Below are 20476 nucleotides of genomic sequence, written 5' to 3'. Positions count from 1 at the left end.
TCGCGCAGAAATATAGATGAATAAGTTATAGTCCCCTTAAGAAATTTCCAGTTGATACCGTCTACTCAAGTGCATGCAGAAACTTTTGAGGTCTGTATCAACTTTACAACGCCATCAAGGTCAATGATAATAGCAAACATTGGAAAATAATCTACATCAGGAAAAACAGCGCTTGCGCACAGCACAGTGCCTGAAAATACAGAGATGAACGCGTCATTCAAGACTTCACAACAGGCACTGCGATCTACAGGTTCGTTGTTAAGATCGCACTGTTCAATGGCACTAGATTTTTCACCGTTGACCACACTCCAAAATTTCTATGGGCTGTCTTTCAAGAAAGAGAGAAACATGTGCTCATAAGGTGTGTTTTTTTTTTTCGACCCAACTGTAGCATGCTTGTAGTCGCTCAGTACTATTGTGTAAGCATTCTAACGCTCATCACAGCCGGTTAGTTTAGCTCGTCGGGAAAGCCGTTCCTTTTTGTTCAGTAAACGTTTAAGACGCGAGTTGAACCAATGTGCGCGAGAATTAGAGTAAGCACGTTTTTGCGGGATGTACTGGTTAATTATAAGGAGTTGGCTTTTTCTTTGAATATTGACCAGTTTTCTTCAATAGATCGGGAGTGGAAACTTGGAATGTAGTCAATGATGAAAGATTCTAGTTCGTGATTAATTGCGGCAAAATCAGTATTTTTATAATCACGAATAACTTTGGACGAGGTAACAGACGGGACGGTTAACTGCAAATTACACTGGAATATACAATGATCGCTAATACCCGGTAGGTAAGTTTGGTGTAATGACGATGAAGTTGAGCGATAATTCTTTTGCGCGCAATGCAGAAAAAAAAAGACATTATTATTACTCGCTGCTGAAGCAGCCTTGGTGGAGACACCACAGTAATTTGCTTATGCGGTCGATATTTGTGACGACTGTGTCAGATTTTTGTGAAGACTTACCGAACTCTTCGGACGCAACAAACTGAGGAAAACAAGAACAACATTTGGTGAGTAACGAGATAAAGAAGTAGAACGTTCATTAAAGTTGTTCATTGCATGAGAACTGTAAGCGAACGACACCAGGCGTTACTATCAAAAAAAAGAGAAAAAAAGGAAAGGAAAAAAAAAGAAAAGAAAAGTAGGCTTCAAATATGTTACCAGTTTATTTGAAAACAAAGCAAAACAAAGTGAGGGGTTCAGGCAATTCGTATAGCTAGCGGGAAAGTTCAAGAGAAAGCATCAGTTCTAAAAACGCTGGAGCAGGCAGTTTAGATGACGCGTCGAAGTTACAAATTTTTCGGAGGTTCTTGCGCCTGATCGAAGTAAAAACGAATCCCTCGCGGGTGTACCGTTGCCAAGTTAAGGGCCGGGCTGAAGACGCTGCAGGAGTTGAGCCAAGACGTAAGGAATTCTAATATCGGGAACTCAAGCGAACGTGGACGGGTGTGGGATGTCGGCAGCTTCGCTAAATTGGCTGGCTTTGCGCACCGAACTTTTCGGTATACTATACACTGAGACAAGTCCTGACCTTCGTTGTTGTCAGTGTTTCTAATTCTCTTTTTTTTACATTTTAATTCCCGATGAAGGGTCTCGCAGTTGTGGTGTGAGCAATATCGCAAAACCTAACACCATTTCTTTTTCTACTTTATGTCATAATGCTGGGCCGATATTCACCGCCTCCCCATTTCCCCCCCGCAACCCCACCGTTGCAGTCGAGTTAATGTTTTTGGTGACGGTGTACGCTTTATACTCTTCTGCAAGAAAAAACGAACTCTAACTGGCTCATATTAGACCCAAGGACGGGCCGGTAGATTGTCGTGAAGGGTATAACTTTGTCAGTTGCACGACTCCATCACGTTTTCAGAGCTCCTTATACTTCTTGAACTACTCAGCCTCAGGGCTGCATAAAATAATCAGATTAATAGTATTTTTATCTAGAAAAAGATTGACTTATTATTTATTAAATGATGTTAATAAAGACAGTACTGCTATCACGCTAAAAATATTTATGTTACTCTAAAGAGCCAACGGATTCACAGAGGACACCTTAAAGTGAAACGAAAATTGTAACATCGAAATGCAAGAAATTATATAACTAATATAAGGCAATAATCACGTCTATTGTACAACCTTAATTATTGTCTCAGGAAAGAGTTTCGTATCGACAAGCGCAACAATGTTTCCGAAGGCGGTTCCATTCTTGCGGTGTTCTGGAAGAGAAGATGAACTTGCGGAAAGATGTATTATTTCCTCATCGAATTCAAACTCTTGGGCAATTCTACAAATAATTATTAGGTTATCTTGCCATCCACGCCTCAAAAGCATGTTCACGTTTAAAAAAAGAACGCACGTGCTTGGCGTATACAACGCGTTTATATTATTCGCTGTGCCTTTTGAATAATGTTAAGAATTTTGGAAGGTTTCGTCCAGGCAAGCCTGAAACGCAGCAGCGGCTTTCAGTGGTTAAATTAAACGAAGCCGTAGTACAAATTTCAGCAGCAGTTTCGCTAGCCGATTGTGCAACAACAGACGGAATGTGACGGGCCTTATTGCGTTAAGAGCAGACGGGTGACGTGAATGCTTGTGTCGCATAATAGCTTTTAATGTCTGCAGTTACACTGGGGATAATCCATTGTAAAGAAAAGTTGCCCTGTACCGGTGGTCAAAATGTTGCTGCACATTTGCTTGCACATTCAACAGTGATGTATTTCAAGTGAGGAATGCTTGTTTTCTTTTTCTTCTAAAAAGGCCGCTGCACTTTGTATTGAAGAAAACGAAATTCTTTTGTGTTGTGCGGTACCGCAAGCTTTCTCTGTGACATAGATGGATAGAATGCGTATACATTACGAAAGCCGGACCATTGCCGCGTAAATTGTACGGGAATCATGTCGAATTGTGAGAACTCGCGTGGAAAAGTTTCAGCAGGGATTGGAATTTAGTATGCTTAATCCGGCTTTTGCACTTGGTACCCACCTGTGGGCGCGGCACACAAAAATGCAATACGAGAACCTCTTAGTATATATATATATATATATATATATATATATATATATATATATATATATATATATATATATATATATATATATATATATATATATATATATATACGTATATATACATCTTTCTAAGTTTGTGCCTCCTTCTCTCGAAGATCGACATATACCAATGAGCGTTGGTGCAATTACGTTCACGGCATGTGAAACCATATGCAGCTAACACTGCTGAGGAGTGATCTGCAACATTGAGCCCGCTGTTATTGAAGAAACGTTGCTACGCTCATATTCATACCTTGCAGGCCCCTAGCGGCATTGTGTAAGGGGGAGAGTACACTAAAAACACAGTAATTAAAATACATATGTGAACACATATACAAAAAACAAAATATACAGTGTGAGAAATGCGCTAACATGCAGTAATGTGGTGTTAAAAATTCTATACAAACGGCAAACCGAGTGCTTTTGAACGCGAGAGGTCAGTGAACAAGAAAGTTTCACACAGGAAAATATAACCAATAGAATTACAGAGCGAGCGGGACAATATTTGGCTATAATAAAGCAGTATTTAAGGGGTAGCAGCACAATAATAAAGGGAAACTCAAGAAAAAAGAACATGTTAGGTTATGTAGAGTTTGAAAAATGCGTTGCTAGAAGATGCCGGAATTTTTCCTGATCACTCTCATAAGCCATGGCGTTGGGAAGATTGTTCCAAAGGCGAACACCTCTTGGAAGTGCGTAGTAGTTAAATTAATTAGTCTTTCCGTAGATGCGCATAAAATCGAACAGATTGTACAGCCGGTGTGACCTGTAATGAGGTGTTTGAAGAGGCAGTACTGATGATGCTGTGTTATGGACATATTTATGAAATAATGATAGCAGGGCTATATCACGATGATCGTGCAAGGGCTGCAGTGAGAGGTCGAGTTTAATTTGTGTTATGCTTTTGTTATAGTCTTAACAACGTGACATAAAACGCGCAGCCCTATTCTGGATAGATTCGAGTTTTTCGATCAGGTATTTCTGATGGGGAGACCAGACGGATGCGGCGTATTCAAGGTCAAGTTGACCAAATGCTAGATACGTTAGTTTACGAATGTCTTTATTAGAATGTCTTTACTAGTCTTATGTACCCTAATGATCTTGAAGCATTGGCGCATATGTAGGCAATGTGCGTTGACCACAAAAGAGTTAAAGTTAGTTTAACACCAAGATATGTATATTGAGTATCATGCAAAATAGTGATGTTATTTATGTGATAAGGAAACGTAGATTTAGTATGCTTGCGGCTAAAAGAGATAATTTTGCATTTAGGAACGTTAAGGTTCATTAGCCATGTCTTACACCAAAGGTAAATAAGTTCAAGATCTTTTTGGAGGATTGCATGATCATCGGCACATTTGATGGAACGATAAGGAATGTAGTCGTCTGCAAAAATGCGCACGTGTGAGGAAACGTTATTGAGTAAGTCTTTAATGTATGTTAGAAATAGCAATGGCGCAAGAACGCTGCCTTGTGGTATACCTGAAGTAACGTGCGAAAGAGGAGAGGTAGAATTATTAACTGCTGTGAATTACTGACGATTAGAAAGGAAATTGCGAATTCATGTTAATGTAAGAGAATCTAATTTAAGAGCTGGTAATTCCAAAATCAAAGGGCAATCTGCTACGAGGTCAAACGCTTTTGGGAAGTCTAGAAAAGCACAATCAGTTTGGAGATCCTCTTCTGTGTTAGCATGCAAATCAGTTCTAGTGATTGTGCTTCACAAGAGAACTTTTTCCGAAATCCTTGTTCGTTAGAAAAGAAAAATCTGTTGGCTTCCAGGTGACTGTGGACATTTGATGCAATTACATATTCTAGCATTTTACAGCATATAAACGTTAATGATGTTGGACGGTAGTTTTTCGCTGCGTGTTTATTACCTGACTTAAATATCGGTACGACCTTTGCTATCTTACAATCTGAAGGCAGCAGTCCAGTCTCTAAAGATTGCCTGAAGATTGCCTAGATGCTATGACGGTGTTTTTCAGAGTCTTAGAATTAATGTCGTCAACACCACAGGATGTGGTTAGCTTGATGCTATTTATCAGACATGCGACACCTTCAACTGTTATTTCACTTGGTGACATGTATTAGTAGTTCAGCTCCGATGCATCTGGCAGATCAGCCTGATCTTCTATGGTGAATATAGAAGCAAAATAAGTATATAATGTAAAGCACAGTGATCATCCGGAACGGGAGTGTTAGTGTTGTGCATATATATATATATATATATATATATATATATATATATATATATATATATATAGAGAGAGAGAGAGAGAGAGAGAGAGAGAGAGAGAGAGAGAGAGCTTGAGCGGGGCTGCAATGTAAACAAGTATTCGGACCGATCTTCATTAGAGTTTACAAGAAAATGGCAGTGGGATAATGATAGTGAAGACAGCAGACTGGGTGCCCGGTCGTTCTCAGATACATCAAACCGAAAGAGACAGTTGTGGCAGTGATTGACTTTCTCTCGGCGCTTTGGCAGATTTACAGCTGCTTTACTGGCAACGATGCAGGGCAAGAGAAAGGCGGAGTCCCATGTGTGTAGGGCAAGGAGGTCAGTTAAAGAAAGAAAAAGAGAGAAATACAGGAGGAGGGAGACATAAGTCGGAGAGTGGAAGGAGGGCGGAGAGTAGCGGCGGCTAGGTTCCCGTTGAGACGAGGCGAGGAGGGAGAAAACGGTCGCTGCGCAGCACCAGTGCGCGTGCCGCCGTTGTAGCGGGAGAGAGGGCAAATGAATAGAGCGGTGGGGAGAACAATAGAAAAGGGGCCCGGAAGGAAGACAGAAGAGTGGCGACTTGTGGAAAGTAACACTGTGTCACAGTGCACATATATACAAGGCACAGCCCGTTCCGGCAACTTTGTGGTCCAGCTGAAGTGCGCAAGAAATTTCTAAGAAGGATATACACGCGGGGTTCGCAAAGCAACTACGTCCCTGGGCTTAGTTTTCGGGAGCTCAGTTAAGGCGCTTCCGTGTGGAGCAGTTTTCGAACGTTTAACGGACAACTGACACCACGTCAGCACGTGCGGATTCCCAGAAGGGGCAATAGGTCACTCAGAGAGAGAGAGAGGAGAATTCAGGAAAGGCAGGGATGTTAACCAGTCAATAGTCTGGTTGGCTACCCTACACTGGGGGATGGGAGAAGGGGAAGAGAAAGAAGGGAGAGAGAAGGTGTAGATACGCGTACGGAGAGCACTTCAGTTAGAGTCGCTCGAGCAAACCAGAAGTTCTGAGAAAACACAAAAGTGCCTTCACTGCCTTCTGAGCCGATGATCGGTCGGGACGGTGCTCTAATATGGTCTGTTCACTCAGAGGACGATCGTCTAGTTTCCTCAATGTGTTGGACAAAGACTGTCTTTGTGCTTGAAATTGTGGACAATGGCACAATAAGTGCTCAATGTTCTCCTCGCATCTGCAAACATCACATGCAGGAGTATTAGCCATTCCAATTAGTGCTGAGTAGGCATTCGTGAAGGCAACTCCAAGCCATAACCGGCACAGAAGAGACGCTTCACGTCGGTGTAGACCCGCTGGAGGTTTGAGTTGAAGTGACGGGTTTAGTCTGTGCAGTCTTGTGCGCCTTGTATGTGCGGTGTTCCACTCTGCCAAGGAGATCGTGCGTGCTAGAATGCCAAGTTGCCTCGCGGCGTCGGTCGTTGAGAGAGGAATGGGGACGCAGCGGTCTTCTTGGTTTGACGTCCGAGCTGCCTTATCGGCGTCATCATTTCCAAGGATACCGGAATGACCTGGTATCCACTGAAAAGAGATATCATGACCTTTAGCTATTAAGTGATGAACAAGTTCCGCGATTTCGCACGTGAGCTGATCGTGAGTTCCATGTCGGAGAAACGACTGCACACATTGCAAGGCCGGCCTTGAATCACAGAAGACTGCCCATTTTCTAGGACTTTCAGTGTTTATCACTTGAAGCGCGTCGTGGAGAGCCGCGAGCTCTGCAGCTGTGGACGTAGTGACATGGGAAGTCTTGAACCGCTTGGTTATTCTCATTGCTGGTATAACTAGAGCGCCGCCGGAACTGGTTGATGTAGTTGATCCATCAGTGTAGACGTGTGTGCAGTCGCTGTATTTCTCGTACAAGAGAAGTAAAGTTAGTTGCTTGAGCGTTGATGATGGCAAGTCCGACTTTTTCTGAAGGCCTGGGATTGTAAGGTTCACTTGAGTACGGCGCATACACCATGGAGGAATGGAAGGCCTTGCCGCAGGTGTGTAACCTGACCTGAAAGAGGCACAGTGCGCGAAGACAGTCGCACTGAATGTCGTGTGGGGCCTATCTACTGGGAGACTTGCTAGGTGGTGGGTAGGGGTCCGGGCAAAGTGTCGTATGTGCACACGCATTGTTTCAATGATAATGTGCGTTTTAATAGTGAAATCTTGAGCGACTGCAATAACCTCAGTCGTTGACGCACTCCGCGGTAGACCGAGACATATCTTGAGGGCTTGGGCTTGGATGCTTTGAATTATATTCAGGTTAGTTCTGCAGGTGTTGGACATGACCGGTAGACTGTACCGTAGGAATCCAATAAAGAGGACCCTGTACAGTTGCAGCATAGAGTGTATTGGTACTCCCCAGGTCTTTCCTGCAAGGACCTTAAACATATGACAAATTCCTGTCAGGCGTTTTTTCACATAATTCACATGAGGGGTCCAGGAGAGATTTTTATCAAGGACCATCCCCAAAAATCTGTGACTCGTGTTGTACGAGATCATGTGTCTGTCGACGGATATCATGTATGGAGACATTGATTTCCTGGTAAATGCCACCGCTGCGCACTTTTCGTATGATATACGAAGTCCTTGTTCTCTAAGGTAGGATGATGTTAAAGTGGCTGACTTTTGAAGCCGCGCGCGAAGCTGCAGTCGCGTCACAGCCGACGTCCAAATGCAAATGTCGTCGGCATAGATGGAGAGCCTAACGGTGCCTGGCAGGATGTCGGAGAGTCCAATGAGTGTTAGACTGAAGAGCGTTGGGCTGAGTACTCCGCCCTGAGGCACCCCATGGTTACTGTAACGCTGTGAGGTCGGGCCATCCTCGGTAAGCACGAAAAAGGATCTCTTATGTAGATAGCTACTTATCCAGAGATAGACTTTGCCGCCAAGTCCTACTGCCTCTAACGCGTTCAAAATCGCTTCGTGCGTTACGTTATCGTACGCTCCTTTAACATCCAGAAACAGGGCAGCAGATAATCTTTTGCAGGACTTCTGGTGCTCGACGTACGTCACTAAGTCGATAACGTTGTCTATGGAAGAACGGCCACGCCTGAAGCCGGCCACTGCATCTGGATATACCTGGTAATGTTCGAGGTACCATTCTAGCCGTGCTAGAACCATCCTCTCCATTAGTTTTCCGATGCAACTGGCAAGCGCAATTGGTCGGTATGACGCAATGTCTACAGGCGACTTGCCAGGCTTGAGTAGTGGAATTAGGCGACTGGTCTTCCATTCCTGCGGAACCGTACCTGTCTGCCAGGAGCTGTTGAACAAGAGCAGGAGCTCTTTTCGAGCCTCTTCGCCAAGATTACATAGGGCACGGTAGGTTATACCGTCGGGTCCTGGTGAAGATGAACGCTTGCACAAGGCCAGTGCAGCTTCGAGCTCGTCCATGGAGAAAGGACTATCCATGCGCTGGTCGCGTGAAACCGGTGAGTGGTGGAGCGTCGATGTTCCAGCGGAACTAGTTTCGCCAGCAATCCTCCTGCAGAAAGCTTCCGCTACGTCAATCTCGCTGCATTGTTGGTGAAGGGCCAAAGACTTAAAAGGGTGGCGCTGCTGCGGGGTTCCACGGAGACCACGAACAGTTCTCCATATGTGAGACAAAGGTTTTCGTGGATCCAAAGATTCGCAGAATGATTTCCATCTTTGCGATGCGAGTTTGTCCATGCGACGCTGAATCTTCTTTTGAGTTCTTCTGGCCAACCTCAAGTCATGTACAGACTTCGTGCGCCTGTATCTTCGCTCTGCACGACGACGAATTGCGCGAAGCTTCTCTAGCTCGATGTCGTATTCGGTGCGTGTATACGTTCTCAGAAGCGAATGTTTCGCAACCTCTAGGGCACCTTTTATGATGTCCTCTAGGCTAGAGGACAAGTCATCACGACAGCCGTCTTCGACAATTGACTTGAACATTGGCCAGTCGATACATTGTGTGACGCCGGCTAACCTGGAGTCCGTCAACCCTTCAACCCTAAGATAAGTGGGTAAGTGGTCACTTCCCCGCGTTTCAATATCCGGAAACCACCTGACCTTTCTAGTGAAAGAGCGTGAAACAAAGGTCAGGTCCAGGCAGCTACAGTAGGCAGTTCCACGCAGGAAGGTGGGGCTTCCATCATTTAACAAGCACAGTTCTTGTTCGGAGGCAAATGACACTAATTTTCTGCCTCTCGAGTTTATCTTAGAACTTCCCCAGAGATGGTGGTGGGCATTAAAATCTCCAGTAATCACCAAAGGCTGCGGAGTCGCCGTCGTGATTCGCCGTAATCTCTCGCAGTCCAGCCGACTTGAGGGCGATATGTAGGCTCCAATTAATGTGAAAGTGAGCTTGCCTTTCTTTACTGTCAGACATACGTATTGGTTTTCTTGGTCAGGCGACACTGGGTGATGGACATACGTAAGATCACGTCGCATGAATACGATGATCTTGCTGCATTCTCCGTGGGTGGCTGACATGAAACACTCATACCCGGACAGTCTGATGTTATCTGATAAGGGCTCGCAGATCACGATGATTGGGAACTTATTCGTGAACACAAACTGTCGAAAGTCCGACATGCGTGACTTCAGTCCTCTGGCGTTCCACTGAAATATCGACGCGTTTCGGACTTCGTCACGAAACGACGGCTTCTGGAGAGCCATGATTTTAACCAAGAGCTGCAAGTACTGGACTCAAAGTGTCCAGCACCTGTAGTGCGCTTTGCGTAGACGAAGACTTCATGTTGGTAAGTATAACGCGAATGGCATTCATGAGCGACCGCAGAATGTTGATGACCTGGAGATCATCAATCAGCGTCGCTTCAACAGGTGCAGAAGCCGTGGAAGTCGGTGCGTTTTGAGGTAACTTAGCAGGGAGATGTGCGCTCGGTAGCTCAGGCCATTCTTCAGGACGGGCGAGCCTCCCCGCTTTGTTTTCTTTCCTTGTATCTGTCTTGGTGGCGCAGTGTGGTGATGCGGCAGTCCTTCTGACGGTAGCTGGCGTGTACCTATCTGCAGTTTCGGAATTTCGCGAACGTTTTGTGTCGATGCCGACGTCGCCGTACAGCGGTAGCAGCCTCTCGATGCGTTGAATTGTCCCGCACCATTCGTTTTAGAATGGTGAATTCCGTACGCATCCGCGGGCAATCCTTTGATGAGGCCTTGTGAGGACCACTGCAGTTAGGGCATTTTAGAACATGTGCGTTGGAGGCGTCTTCTGAATGAGACTCAGAGCACCGCGGGCACACGACGTTGTTCACACAGACACCCTTCACGTGGCCAATCTTGCAACATTTGAAACACTGGAGGGGCTTCGGTACGAATGGTCGTACTGGATGGCGGACATGTCCTACTTTGACGTGGGAAGGAAGGCTGTCTCCTTCAAACAAAATCTTCACACAGCGTGTGTTTCCCAATCTGGAAATCCTTGTAATGAAAGTGCCTTCTGTCGTTGGCTTTATCAACGTTGGCAAGTTGTCATTAGAAATGACAACATCGACGTCATAAATGACGCCCGCAGTACCATCGCCGCCTGTGAGGATCATTGATCGCACCTTTACATTGTCGATATCAGTTATATTACGTAGGTGTTGTAGGGCGCTGCGATGTAAAACATCAACTGCCAGGACATTCTTCCGCGAGTTTATTCGCACGTCTTTAATCTCATTTGGTGCGATTCTGTCAAGTAAGGAAGAGAGGACCTGCCTGTTGAGGAGCCGCAAATTGGTCGCCGGGTCCACGGGCATGAAGAGCACAGTGTGCGGCCAGCGCAGACGTGCACTCTTCACGGTAGAAGCACTTGGCGACGAAGATGCCTGCAGTAGTCTTCTTTTCGCTGATCTACTCATCACGACCTGGAAGTCATCGTCCGATGAGTCGTAGCTGTCCGAACATATCTCAGTGGCCTCGCTGTCTGTAGCGCTTGACGCACTTCCACGTTTCCTGGACGCTAGCCGACCTGACGGCTGCACATCAGGAAAGTCCTCGGAGATTTCTTCATCCATTGCCGCAAGGAGGGAGCGGCAGCTCCCAGAAATGCAGGAAAACAAAGCGAAAAAGCGGAGACAAACGTAGAAGCGTTCTATCAAAGAATCACTTCGTCTTCACTCAGAATGACTACTTCAATGGCAGGGCGGAGGAAGCTGGATTTATTAGCTTTCCACTCGCTCCCTCTAGGCGCACGCGGAGTGAGCACCGGACATTGGCCAGCGTCTCAATTTTTGAGCAGAGAGCATGTATTCGTGCTCCCAATGCACTCTCACTGCATATCCCAGAGGCACGTCGGACGCCCCGGACTCGCATTAATTCCTTAGCGTACGTTCCAAATTTATGGATGAAAAAAGATTCTCTCTGCTCGCGTGCCCGGGTGCGTTGGAAACCACACTGCAAGAGCACGACGCTGGCTCGTTCAAAGGAGTGAAGGGGCAGTCGAACATGCCTGGGGAAGGGCAAATTCGGGAGACTTTTCGCATGCGCGCGGTGATTGTCGAACCGCAGGCGAAAAGGGGTCTCTGTTTGTCGGATATATTCTTGCTTACAGACCTCGCATCGAATTTTGTACGCTACGTTACTGGAGTCACAGTCAAGATTTTCATTAACTATATATACAAAGGACAAGTTAGATGTCTCAGTAGTGTCTGTTGTTGTCATGTGACGACATACCCTGCAAGGAGGTTTCCCGCGCCGTCGACAACCCTTGGGCGTGTTTGGTTTCTGTGTCCTCGCCCTGACTAACAAATCCCTTAGATTTTTGTTTCTTCTATATACAACCCGAGGCGGCCCCTTGAACATAGTAGCGATTCGGATGCTCTGTTTCATTATGTTAAAACGGCGGTTGAGAATGGCATCGACCCGTGGAGCACCGGTAGTGTATGTGAGGACCAAGTTCGGATCTGATTGGGTATTGGTATTGATCACCCTTACTCCCATTATATGTGCTCGATCTAAGCTGCAGGCGCGTTCAGTGGCATCGCCTACTATTTGTTGACGATATATTTGGCGTATAAGTGGATTTCAGTTCCTCCGCGTGCCGCTCCAATTGTGCAGATTCGGAACAGATTGTTCTATATCTGTCGGCCTGGAAGTAGGGGATGCTTGTTTTGCAGTGATGGAGGTGGCTACTATAGAAATGCAGATATTTCTGACCATCTGTCGGCTTTTTGTATAGGGACGTGGAAATGCGACCGCCACTCAAAGACGAAGTGACGTCGAGGAAGTTAATACTATCTTGGGAGAAGTTGTGCGTAAAGCAGATTGACCGGTAAAGAGAATTGAAATTGTAAATGAAGTGCAAGCGACTTTGTTTACTGTCGGCCCATACAAAGAAAATGTGATCCAGGAATCGCTTGTAAAATATTGGTCTTATGGTCGAATTTGGGAGGAAGGGGATTTCTAACGCTTCCATAAAGATATTTGCCTAATTTGGCGCCATCTTCGTTCCCGTGGCGGTTCCGCTGATTTGCAGATAATGCGTGTTCTCGAACTCAAAGTGATTATATTTCAGTACTAAATTTACAACAGCCTCAACTGTGTCTTTCTCTAATTGCCTATGTTGGCTGGAGACAGCGTAGTCTGAAACTGCGGAAGTTGTGCCTTCGGAGCGAGGTGTGTTGGTGTACAAAGATGTGACATCCATAGATACCAGATAGGTACCGCCAGGTTTGATACCTCCCGAAGGAAGTGATTTGTGTCTTTAATGTACGAGGGGAATGAAGATGGAATGCTCTTAATGAGAATATCAATAAAGCTGCATATTTTCTCAGTCACTGTTCCATTGCTGGAAACGACAGGCCGGCCGGGATTGCTTATTTTGTGAATTTTTGGTAGTAACTAGAAACGGCCGGGGCCACAGTTTGTTGGTATCAAGGCTTTAGATATTGCACCGGTTATCTTCCCTGCCTTGAGCAGAGTAGTGAGTACGCCCTTCCTTTCGCTTTGAAATTTCTTGGTAGGATTCATTGCAGTTAGAGCTGCTTAGTAGACGGAAACCTTCGGTTATGTAAACACTCCGGTCAAGTACCACCACTGCATCACCTTTGTCCGCTGACTTTATGACAATTGTTTGACCTTCACGCAAGGTCCGCAGCGCCTCCTCTTCCTCTCTTGAGAAGTCACTGCGGAGGGACGATGCCTCTCGTACTCTTTTATAGTTGCTTTTTGAACCACGCAAATGTCATGCCCAATTATTTATCATGTGCCTCACCAGGTGCCCATAATTTATCGGAGAGCTCAGGTAGCTGATCACGACTGTCTTCTGCAGTTTTTCGATCATAGTGCTCCCTTAGGCTCAAATTTCTCGCGAAATCATCCAAATCTTGGAACAACTGAAACTCGTTCATCCTTCCGGACGCCGGACAAAAAGTTAGACATTTCGAAAGGATGTTTTGTTGGGCCCTGGACAATGGGCTACTCGACAAGTTTATGACATTTCAGGCATTGCCTATTATCTCGTGCTTTTTTTCGCTGGTTACTTCTGGACAATTGGTCTGTTCGGATTGAAGATTAAGGCTGTGAGAATCACCTCTGATGGCCGTTGGGATATGGTCACGCTCACGTTTCTTTCTTTGTTGTTCTTGGATGTTGACATTTTTCTTTCTCTCGTATTTTAACAGTTCCAGCTTTTCTAATTCTGTGAGCTTTGATTGACCCAACAGCAGCTGCTCGTCATTTGTAGGCTGCGATGCTTTACGCACGCATGGTTCACAACATATGCTATGTTCACCACATAGCACATAGCGCAATGTTCACAACAAAAAGGCCCCGGGGCCTTCTTGTTGTGAACTTAGGGTCTTTCCTAAGTATTTCCTTCAAGAAGTAAGTGTGACCTAAATTCTGGTTTTCCAGTGGGTACAAGGTTTCCCTCGGCTTCGTGCTCGTGTCTCCAGGGTTGGACTTCTTGTTTTTCTTTAGGTTATTGTTATTATTGTGTTTTCTTCTCTTCTTATATTTTAGTTAGTTCTTATTTATTATTTTCTACGTTCTTATTTTAATTTTGGGGCGGTCCAATTTGCCAAATTTTGGGTGTCCTTGGTGATTTCTGTTTCCACTGAACCTTGATGACATGATTGCCCTATCAAGCCATCAAGGAATTTCGTTACATGCGTAGGTAGGTAGGTACAGAGGAAACGGCAACTTTCGAGTGACGATAACCTAATTTCTGTCGCATTAAAAATCTATGATTTCATAGCTGCCTCCTCTTCATTTCAGCTCTTGAGATAGGCTGGCTTAGCCCTTGTGGGGAATTAAAACGGCTATGCAGTGATTATACCTCAGCCGTTTTATGTCTCACGTGATCTATGCTTCGAATTTTACATCAGAGCCATGTCCGGCCGTTGAAACCCAAATGGTGCGATGAAAATTTCAGTTCTTAATATTCAGCACCCGTAGGCCAATACCACGTGGAGACCCATGTTTACTAGTATTATATATGACTGTAAGGAAGCAAACGCGTCAAATAACTGATGTCAACAATCATTTTACCAGCGCATTTTGCATTTGATCCTTCTGAAAGCGCAGCTTCGAAAAACCGAAATCTGTTTCAAAATATCGCAGTTACATATCCTGCACTGGAATGCGTGATAAGTAATTTAGTACAGATGTGTAAATAAAACAAGGCAATTAAGGGTTTTATTGCATTTTTTACGTCACTGAGCATGACGTCAGTTATTCTGAGCACTATCACAGAATCCGTGCAAGTGTTATAAAATAATTATATACAAGACCGCAAAAGAATGGTTAACGAGGGTAGTGGGCAGCAAGCAATCACTGCATACAGAGCCTTGGTAGGCATTTAATCGGTAATTTGTTCCCAGCTTTCCATTGCAAGTGGAATACCCTGGGTCGAAGATCACCCCCTATCTGACATATCAGAAGCTGAGCTAGGCACGAATCAACCGCTAGGCATCGCATGCAATGAAAGTAAGCTGTGCTGAAATCCACCACGCCTTCCTTGAAAACAAGAAAACATGTAGCATAACTGGAATATTTAGAGGGTGACGTGTTGGCTGGTTTTTAATTTTGCTCTAAGGAATAATATAACAGAATAGCTGTTGTAACCGTTAGCTTCTCACTAATGCAATGCTAATGAAATAGTGTTATCGTCTCTGTAAACTGGATTATATGTATGTGCCATTTAGTCGCGCTTTACATGGTACTGTACACAGCTATAGCTATTGCTGATAATGTAGTAATGGCGGAGAATTAGATGATATAACACTTTGTGTAGCACGTGCAGACAGTTCGCATCATTCATGTTTGTAGGGTTGTCGCAAGGAATTTCTTCCAGCTCAGCTCCTCTGGAAAACGTCAATGAAGTTACTGTGTCATCAAAAGCCAGCTAGGTCTGCAAACACACGTGTGTGGCGTGCAAATTTACCACCAGAAATTTTTGTACCTTTTCGCAACATGTTCAAGTGCTACACATGAACAAGGTTGCTTTGGTATGCACAAAGTGCAGAAAGCGGTTTCTCAACATGGTGCAGTACAAATTGCATACAAAGAGTGGATGCGCATCATCTGAAAGCATTGAGTGCTGCATTCCCAGTACTTATTAAAAGCAGTCTAGTGTGCCCCGGGCTGAGAGGCAAACATTATTTTTCACTGCGGCCGAAAATGTAAGCAATGCCTCATTAAATGTTGCGTCATGTTAGAGCGAAAATGATGTGCATAGTGCTGTACAATACTTTTCAAGCACACATATCCTCACAAAACTCTCATGTCTGGCGAGACATACTGAGTCCCATTATCGATGTCCAATAGGTGGAGTCGATGCAATTGTTGTGGGAGTATCAGAAATTTATCGACTGCTGTAACGTCCATTGTTGTGTCTGCAGTTGAAAATGAGCAAGGAAGAAAGGCACCATACGCTTCTTAGGGAATTTATGTTCCTATAGAGGAAGTAAAACTTCAGCATGGTGAGAAAGGTTACTTTGTGCCATTGAAGACAGTGATTATCATGCGAGCTATGCCCACCTCTTTCATTGTACATTGCAGACATCAACCAATGCATTGCTAAAAGATTTTACTAGTGGCACACGTTTTCAAATGCCCAAAATTGCAAGCTTTCATCAGATGAACACTATTGTGATGCCTCTGTACTACGATGACATTGAATTGACCAATCGCTTGGCACGAAAAAAACCGGAGAGACAAGCTGTGTTTTATGTCTCTTTTGTTAACATCCCACCATCAGAAAGGTTCAAGGTAGCCAACATATTCTTGCTTGGAGTGGGGAAATCAAGTGCTCTTAGATCACAAGGAGAAAAACATATGCTTCTTCAAGACTTCGTGTCCACCATAAGTTCACTTCAATGTAGCTGTACTCTAAAAACTGCCTGTGGTGAAGTCTTTTTAGGTTCTTTGCTCGCCTATATTGGGGACACATTGGCATGCCAGAAAATAGAAGGTTTCAAGGAAAGTTTCAGCAAGAATGTCCGCTTGGCGTGCTGGGCATTCAAGATTCCTGCAGTTAATTTTCATAAGTTCATTATGAAATACAATGCCCACTACGTACAGAGTCCCAGTATCAAGACGACTTACCAGCCTTTCAGGCAGCAACTTCAAAAAGGACCGTAATGAATTGTCAGCACAGTGTGGCATTAAGTCAAGATCAGTCCTTGCGTAAATTGCAAATTTCTCCGTACTCACACACTTCCTATACGACCCAATGCACATTTTGTTAGAAAGGAATGTTCCTCTGTAGGCGCCACTGTTCAGTAAGTTTTTTGTAAGGGAGGCAGCGTGGATGAGTTTAAGCGAACTTACCACTGCCATGTTTGAGTTCTGCTTTCATAGACATGTGAGTAAAAGCGATTAACCTGGAGGCTTTGGGTCCAACTTCAGCTTTCCATGTGCGGCAAGCTACAGTTTAATGCTACTTCTACATTTTCTTTTGATCATCGATGAATTTATGCCTGAAGAGCCTGCACAAGAACCCCATTATGAATGTTTTGTGCTGTTGTGCATCATCACACAGTTATTCTATTCGCCTGTTATCTCCCCAGATGCACTCGGGGACATTGAGTGCATGGTAGCACGCCATAACGAGGCTTTCGTGCAGCAGTATGGTTCTGACTCATTCAAATCAAAACTGCACATGCCGGTGCATATGGTTTCTGAGATAAGGCGCTTTGGTTCTTTCCATCCTCATTGGACAACGAGGTTTGAAAATAAAAATATCCTTCCAAAATCGAAAAGGTACTGGAATTTAAAAAATATTCCATTATCTGTAGCCGATCAGTTTCAAATGAGAATGTCTAGTTACCTGTGGGTGGTACCTTGGCAGCACAAGCCAGTCTCCGCAGAGAGTGCCACTGCACCAGAAGTAGGTGCGCCAGTCAGCTTAACATCGGCTTTTTTGCCACGTGGACTTGACCCTGATGCTATTGGCCAAACTATTATGCCCATGCACTCTGTCTTTGTCTCTGGTGCCAAAATCTCTATGTGTGATGTGGCTGTGTTTGATAACGTTCCGATGTTTGATGAAGTAGAAACAATTTTGCTTTGCGCAGGTAAGATTTTCATCACTCTTCTGGTCTTGGTTAGAGTGAGCTATTCACAACGACTGAATGCATTTATTCTTCTGAAGACACTGCATAATGTTGTGATTAAACTTGAACTGCTTTTCTGTCTCTGGCCACTCCATACTTATGCATAATTGATATCGTTTATGCCGTCACGAAGTATATTCATGAGTCACCTTTGCTGTAATGCCTGCTCATTTTGGGCCCTTTCTTTCTAACATTGCTTAATGCAAATAAAATGCAAAATGTATGTGGAATGACAGGTCTTTTGTGAATAAAGCTTGTTTCTGTTTAGGAAATTTGTGACTGGCTCCTTTTTCAGAACGCTGTCAGAATTTTCTGACAGCGTTCAGCCTATCCTGCAAGGGAAAGGAGTTTTGAAAGGCTGCAAAAAAAAAACTGTCATGGCAGCTGTGCGCAGTACCGAACTTGTTCCTTGACTAAGTTTTCCTATTTGCTCTTTGTTGAAAGTTAATGTACTAGGCTGTTCTATTGCATTGTTTTATATTGTGTCCACACATCTTAAGCCAAGGTCTAAAAATGCACCAATGTTCTATAAGAGCTCGCAGCTTAAGTCATACGGCTGGTTATACTACAGCGAAAGTCAACGAGTTTGTATCAGCGACTGGTTTGAAATATGCACTGTGAAACTTGTCGCATTACATGAGCAGGGACTGGCGTGGTATCTATTTAAGATTTCACAGGTTTTCTTGGATGCAAAAAAAAGCTACCCAGTAGCACCAGCATGTGATAGACCTTGTATTAGGTCGCAAGCGATGCCTGGTTATCTCAGTGGTCCTTGCTGATATTGTATAATTACAGCCATTTGGATCATCTTACAATGGCGAAAGTTAAAAGGTTAGACAGAAGCACCTGCACTGTTTACCTTCTAGTAAGCCTAATCTCGTTACCACTGGGAACAAGGGGGAATGTCGCTCAATGTAAAAAGCCCTTGGTGGTGCACTCGCCACGAAATACCCCCTGCTTTTGTGGGATGAGCGAAAACCTCACAAGCACCTTTTAGGTACACAGACCCATGGTCATGTAAGTACTTTGACAGGTGATTTGTATAACAAGCTGATACTTTTTGAAACGAGAGCCGTTGTTATTACAATCATTCTAGGCAGTTCTATTTCCTTAAGTGTTAAGCGCTTCATAGGTTCTTCATGTCAGAGAACACCCTGTCCTTAATTGGCATTCAGAGGTGTGCGGTTTTGTTCTGCTCTATTTTTACTTCCTCACATAATTCAACAAATTTGATGAGGCTGGTTGCTTTATGTTTAGTTAATGTCTAAAATACATGGTTAGTAAAGATGTTTGACGGTCGGCAGCGCAGAAACATAATTTTTGGTTTGGCGGTCGCATTTTTAATTTTTTCCAGAGCCCCTTCATTACGAGGCTGACTGTATATAGCTCGAAAGGTGTGGAAGCACAAGAAAATGATAAGCAGTGATGTCACTGTTTCTACTACAGCGATCACAAGGAAAAAGGCTGTCGCTGAGCTAGAGCTTTGCTTGCATGTGTAATTTTGATTACATATTTTTGATCCTGTGTACCTCATATTCGCCATTTTCTTTTAATGTGTTTTAGGCATTGAAAGCGGTTAGTTTGAGCACCGTGATGCATGACGCTGAAAGGATGCAAGTCCTCCTTAAAGTCACGTACGAAGACGACTGCAAAGGCAATGATGACCCTCTGCCTGAGTATTTCTTGTTAGAAAACAATGTAAATGCATGTCTATTTCTTATTGTTAAAAGAATACAGGGACCCGGCGTTGTCTAATACTCTGCTGTAGGGAATGGTAGGTCACTGATTATAAAACTGAATTCTGTAAAGAATAACAATTTGTGCAGTGATCAATTGTTATGAAGTAGTTGGCAATGATGTTGTATTGGTTTAGGTCCCAATGGCGTAAGGTATATGAAAAGAATGTTTCATCGTGTGGTTAGTATTAATGACTAGTTTGGCTTCACCGTACCTACTTTTCTCCAGCTTTGCATCGAAGTCGAGCTCCGGTTTAAAAGCAACACTGGTGACCTGGACAGAAATCAGAAAGCAGTGTTGGAAACGTTTTCGTCCAAGGAACAACGTGAATGCACATTCGTCAACATTGTCAAGTCCTTACAAGGCCATTCAAGGCACGCACTCGTCAAAAATATTTGTGGAATGATTATTATGCATCCATCTATTAATTACTTTGGCAGCAAGTACTTTTTCACAATTTTAAATTCATTTTCAATGAGATCTGAGTAATATACGAATGCTGAAAAATCAAGTTGTGTTTTCTTGGAATCTCACTTCACTATGGCGAGCATTTTCGCCATGCTTTGTAGTCGAATGCTTCCTGATTGCTCCAATGTGATATTCGACAGATTGCAGTGCCTAATGGCCTGCAAATCACAGCACCTCATGTGTATACCTCCACTGAACACACTTGTGTTTATGCTGGGAGTTCTGAGTAAGTCATCTGGATATCAAATGGGAATATAGAGCGGGCCCTCATTTTATGCCTGCTGACATGAAAACATTAAGTACCCGCCCGCATTCTCCCTAATTATAGTCCTCCTGCAGAACATTGCCCTGTAGGGCACAACAGCGCCTCACGGACTGCTCACAAACCGCCCGCAGAATCTTCTCATGCTCTGATTTTTTAAATAATAAATAAATATAATTAAAAAATTTGGAGCACGCTTAACATTCGCCTTTAAGA

At 44.1% G+C, this 20476-nt stretch overlaps 1 protein-coding gene and 2 pseudogenes across 2 annotated transcripts in view; 2 read left to right on the top strand and 1 right to left on the bottom strand.

Annotated features, from left to right (window-relative positions):
• Positions 1-20476, bottom strand: part of LOC142570935 (gonadotropin-releasing hormone receptor-like) — a 72003-nt gene that overhangs the window by 19891 nt on the left and 31636 nt on the right. The window contains exon 2 of one of the 2 annotated variants that reach the window (XM_075679235.1): positions 19745-19803. The gene's annotated coding sequence lies outside the window, so the exon portion shown is untranslated. The remainder of the gene's footprint in view (positions 1-19744; positions 19804-20476) is intronic. The other variant, XM_075679236.1, reaches the window with a different exon arrangement.
• LOC142570400 (uncharacterized) lies at positions 16289-17953 on the top strand (annotated as a pseudogene).
• LOC142570399 (uncharacterized) lies at positions 18696-20228 on the top strand (annotated as a pseudogene).

The sequence above is a fragment of the Dermacentor variabilis genome, chromosome 2 (assembly GCF_050947875.1).
Source record: "Dermacentor variabilis isolate Ectoservices chromosome 2, ASM5094787v1, whole genome shotgun sequence".
NCBI classification, from domain to species: Eukaryota; Metazoa; Arthropoda; class Arachnida; order Ixodida; family Ixodidae; genus Dermacentor; species Dermacentor variabilis.
This window is presented reverse-complemented; position numbering and strand designations above follow the sequence as displayed.